Genomic DNA, 6,000 nt, shown 5'->3' with positions numbered 1-6,000 from the left:
GAACAGCTGAAGCAGGGCACAATGACTGTTGCGGAATATGAGACGAAATTTACTGAATTTTCCCGTTATGCACCGCACATGGTGGATACTGAATATAAGAAGGCCAGAAAATTTGAAGGTGGCCTTAATGTTGCAATCCTTGATCGAATAAATGTCTTGAAACTACCGACTTTTGTGGGTGTTCTCGATCGGGCATTGATGGCCGAGTCGAACATTGCAGCAGTGAAACAATCTGAAACACCAACAACTGAATGGCATGGTAAAAGGCAGGGTTTCAAATTCAAGAAAGGCAAGCACAACCCAGCCAACAAGAAACAGAATACGGGGTCGACAACTAGCCCCAGCCAAGGAAGTGGGTTCATACCACCCTGTCCTGAGTGTGGCAAGAAGCACAAGGGGGTCTGCTACAGAATATCTGGAGCCTGTTACCGGTGTGGCAAGGTGGGCCACATGGTTAAAGACTGCCCCTCTGCTCCACAAGCCAGTAGTAAAGCTGCACCCAGCGCAGCAGCATCAAATGCTCCACCAAAGCCTAACCCTAAAGCTACCGGGAAAGAGCCCATGAGGCAGGGCCGAGTGTTCGCCCTAGTACCGGGAGACGTGCAAAATACTGAGACCGTTGTGTCAGGTATCCTCTCTATCTGTACGCAAAATGCATATGTATTGATTGATTCGGGGTCTACACATTCTTATGTATCGCATGCTTTCTCACGGAAATTGAATAGACCCTTAGAACCTATGAACTATCTGCTAGCCGTATCATCACCCGTAGGGGGATCCATGACATGTGCTTATATGTACCCCGCATGTGAAATTATTGTTGGGGATATGCATATGTTTATTGATTTACTGCCATTGAACATTGATCATTTTGATGTAATATTGGGGATGGATTGGTTACAAAAATATCATGCCACTATTGACTGTGTGACCAAACAAGTTGTTTTCCGTCCACCTGGTTTGCCTGAATTTGTGTTTAATGAGAGTGGAGTAGTACCTCCTCCGTATTTGATTTCGTCAGTGAAAGCTGTTAAATTAATTAGGAAGGGGTGTAAAGGGTATCTGTGTTCTGTATTGACTGTGTCTACTGATGATAGTGTTAAGACTGATGTGAATTGTATTCCTATAGTCAGAGAATTCCCAGACGTTTTTCCAGAGAATTTGCCAGGGGATTTGATTGACAGGGAGATTGAATTCACCGTGGATGTGATTCCCGGAACACAGCCAGTTTCGAAAGCTCCTTACAGAATGGCTCCAACTGAACTGAAAGAACTGAAAGTGCAATTGCAAGAACTGTTAGACAAAAAGTTCATCAGACCTAGCACTTCGCCATGGGGTGCTCCTGTTTTGTTTGTCAAGAAGAAAGATGGCTCACTAAGACTGTGCATTGATTACCGTGAACTGAATAAGGTAACTGTAAAGAATAAATACCCATTGCCGCGTATTGATGACCTTTTTGATCAGTTACAGGGTGCACAAGTGTTTTCTAAGATTGATCTCAGATCAGGGTATCATCAACTGAAGGTTAAACCGGAAGACATTGATAAAACTGCTTTTAGAACGAGGTATGGACATTATGAATTTTTAGTTATGCCATTCGGAGTCACGAATGCCCCAGCTGCATTTATGGACCTCATGAACAGAATTTTCAAACCATACCTTGATGACTTTATTGTTGTATTTATTGATAATATATTGATTTACTCCAAAAGTATAGAACAGCATGAACATCATCTGAGACTTGCCCTACAAACCTTAAGAGAACAGAAACTGTATGCTAAACTGTCTAAATGTGAATTTTGGCTTGACCATGTTATGTTTTTGGGGCATGTTGTTAGCAAAAATGGAATTTCTGTTGATCCGCAGAAAATTGAAGCTGTAGTGAACTGGCCTAGACCAACAAATGTGACTGAAGTCCGAAGCTTTTTGGGATTGGCTGGATATTACAGAAGATTTGTCAAAGATTTCTCCAAAATTGCCCTACCATTGACTCAGTTAACTCAAAAGGGGACATCATTTGACTGGACTGACCAAAGAGAACCTGCTTTCCAGGAGCTGAAAACTCGATTAGTGACTGCACCAGTTCTTACCTTACCTTCAGGTGCGGATGGCTATACTGTATTTAGTGATGCTTCTCATAAGGGTTTGGGGTGTGTTTTAATGCAGAATGGGAAGGTTATTGCTTATGCTTCCCGACAACTGAGACCGCACGAAAAGAACTACCCGACCCATGACCTGGAACTTGCTGCAGTGGTGTTTGCACTGAAAATTTGGCGTCACTATCTGTATGGGGTGACATGTGAAGTATACACCGACCACAAGAGCTTAAAGTATTTCTTCACACAGAAAGAACTGAACATGAGACAGCGGAGATGGTTGGAACTGATTAAAGACTATGACCTACAGATATTGTACCATCCGGGAAAAGCCAATACCGTTGCCGATGCATTGAGCCGGAAATCGATTGGAAACTTAGCCTGTTTGCTTACAGGACAGAAAGAGTTGCTTTGTGACCTTGAAAAATCTGAAATCGAAATTGTTTTACGAGAACAAGGTGGAATCCTAGCGGCTATTGCTGCTCAACCGGCGCTGATTGAGGAGATTAAAGAGAAACAGCAACTGGATGACTTCTTGAAAAAGATCATCGAAGAAAGAGAATCTAAACCGAGACCGGGATTCAAATTTGAGAACAATGTACTGAAATTTCATGAAAGACTGTGTGTACCGAATGATACTGAACTGAAAAGAAGAGTTCTGCAAGAGGGCCACAACTCAAGATTTTCTATTCACCCGGGAAATACGAAAATGTACCAAGATCTGAAATAGAGTTTCTGGTGGCCGGGAATGAAGAAAGAAATTGCTGATTTTGTATCCAAATGTCTTCATTGCCAACAGGTCAAAGCTGAACATCAACGACCTGCCGGACTATTGCAACCTTTACCCATACCAGAGTGGAAATGGGAGCATATCACGATGGATTTTATCGTTGGGTTACCTCGCTCCAGAAAAGGTATGGATTCAATTTGGGTTATTGTTGATAGATTAACCAAATCTGCTCACTTCTTACCTGTCAAGACAATCTATAACGCGGACAAATTAGCTGTTATCTATATTGATGAGATTGTAAGACTGCATGGAGTGCCTGTGTCTATTGTTTCTGACAGGGATTCGAAGTTTACATCGAGGTTTTGGCAAAGCCTACAAACTGCACTGGGTACTGAACTGAGACTGAGTAGTGCCTATCATCCTCAGACAGATGGCCAATCAGAAAGGACCATCCAAACTCTGGAGGATTTACTGAGAATGTGTGTCCTTGATTTTCAGGGAGACTGGGAAAGTCATTTACCTTTGACTGAATTCGCCTACAACAACAGCTACCATTCGAGTATTGGTATGGCGCCTTTCGAGGCGTTGTATGGCAGAAAATGTAGATCTCCGATTTGCTGGGCAGAAGTTGGAGATGGGCCGTTGCTTGGGCCCGAGATTGTGTATGAAACAACTGAAAAAGTGAAACTGATACAGCAAAGACTGAAAACTGCACAGAGTAGACAGAAAAGTTATGCAGATGTCAGAAGACGGGACAGAGAATATGAAGTGGGTGATCACGTTTTTGTGAAAGTGACACCGATGAAGGGCCAGACTCGTTTCGGAGTCAAAGGCAAGTTAGCACCGAGATACGTCGGACCATATGAGATTATTGAGAAAATCAATCCGGTGGCGTATCAAGTTGCGCTTCCTCCTGAAATGGAGCACATGCATAACGTCTTCCACATTTCGATGTTGAGAGATTATCTCCGGGATCCTTTCCATGTAATAGAGCCTACTCGGGTAGTGTTAAGTGATGACTACACTTACGAGGAACGGCCTATACAGATTGTTAACAGACGAATCAAGAAACTGAGGAACAAAGAGATCCCGCTAGTGAAAGTTGACTGGCAGAACCATGGTGGCGTGTATGCCACTTGGGAAAGGGAAGATGACATGGCCAAACGATATCCTGAACTGTTTCCACTGAATCCTGTTTTCTTCCAGAATGAAGGTAACTCGAGTTTAGAGGACTAAACTCTTTATAAGGAGGGGAGACTGTAACAACCCCCATACTGTTTACTGATTAATGACGGATTGATTACCGACAATCACCGATTACTGTTAAACGGAACTGATAATGACTGATAACTGACTGATAATTGAACTGATCAAAAGTACTGAACTGACTGACTGAAAATTGGAAACCGAATTGATTGAGTATATGTTAGTTAAATTGCATTCTATCTGTTTGATTGTATGATTATCTGTTCATGCTTATATGTTTAAACTGCTAATTGAAGGCCTTATCGGCGGCCGAATTAGAAACCGATTGATGTTTTATGACCGTCATAATTAATGTGATTTTATGGTATAATTATCTGAAAATTGATTAGGTATGATTAAATTAGATTAAATATCGACTAATCGCATAGTTTGATTTAATTACCGTTCCGCCACTTAGTGGACCACTATCTCTTGAACCTTGTATACACTCCACGTATTGATCAAACAAACATTTTCTTCTCCTCTTCTTGCCTCAACCGACCCAAGTTAGAGAGTGAGAGAGAGTTGAGTTGTTCTTGAGAGATTTGCTTGATCTTGCTTAGAATTGAAGTGTTGATTGCTACTTTGAGCTCCTAGACCTTGAACACAAGACTAAGGTAGGACATTCATCTTCTTGTTGCTGTCTTAGAATCCATTCTTGCACAATCCATGCTTTAATTGTAGAGTTAAGTCATGAATTGGTTCATTGTTGTTGAATTGAAGCTTAATTGTTGCATGCATGTACATATGTTGAAGTTTTGAGGTTGTAAGTCCATGTTTCCTCACATGCATGTCCATCTTTTGGTCATACTCCATGAATTCATCATGTTCTTGAAGAAATGAGTCCATTTGAACAAGCTTTGAAGGCTGAATTTGGTTTGAATCCATGCATGTTTGCATGTTCTTCATATTCTTGAAAATGGGTTTGAATATGGTTTTAATTGACTCACCTTTGGGGCTTGAATTCATAAATTGAGCTTTGAAACTTGTTATACATTGAATTTAGTTATGTTTTCCAGAATTTGGGCCCAAGAGGTCGAGTTTGGAGTGGTAGAATGCTTGGTTTGAGCTTGGGAGGCAGATCTGGAAATTCCAGATTTGGCTTCCTCGCTCGAGCGAAGGGTTCCCCACTCGAGCGAGAACCTTTGTCCAGGGCTCCGCTCGAGCGACCATCGAGCGACCATCGCGCGTAAAATCACAGCATCCAGTATTTTTACTGTTTTGCAGACCGCTCGAGCGAAGGATTCCTCGCTCGAGCGAAGCCTTTGATTTTGGACTTACGCTCGAGCGGAGAAAGTCCCGCTCGAGCGAGGCTCCTAGTTTCAGCAAACTTTGCAAAATGTTTTCTAAGTGTATTTTTGCATCCTCATCCCATCCTAGGCATCCTTAGGCCTAGTTTAAGACATCTAGATGAGGATATCGTTGTAGAACACACCAAGGCAAATTAGGGATTAAGTTATGATATTTCCCAACTGTGTAGCTTAGTGTGTGTTCCACCTGTGAACTGTGTAGGGTTGGCAACTGGGGAGACACGCTCTAGCATACTGTAGCCCAGAACTCTGTGAGTAACAATTGTGTAAAGATATGTTCAACTGATATCTTTTAAATACTGAACTGAACTGTTTACTGAACTGGTATTACTGAATGAATGTATGTCCTTTATTTCTGAACTGTACTGTGGCATCCTTAGTACCTACTGTTTACTGTTACTGTTACTGTTACAGAGATCTCTGTCGGTTCCCTCGTGGAACCACTACTGTTTACTGACTGATGGCCATCATTACTGTTCGGTCTTTTAAGACCTACTGTTACTGTTATGCTAATGGATGTACCACATATGACTGTTTACTGTACTGAACAACTGAAATACTGATTGAATTGAACTGTTTTCATTACCGTAAAGACATTCATTCTAAACCCCTTCACGCT

This window comes from Camellia sinensis, chromosome 12, assembly GCF_055761805.1.
Source record: "Camellia sinensis isolate YWXY chromosome 12, ASM5576180v1, whole genome shotgun sequence".
Taxonomy (NCBI): Eukaryota; Viridiplantae; Streptophyta; class Magnoliopsida; order Ericales; family Theaceae; genus Camellia; species Camellia sinensis.
This window is presented reverse-complemented; position numbering follows the sequence as displayed.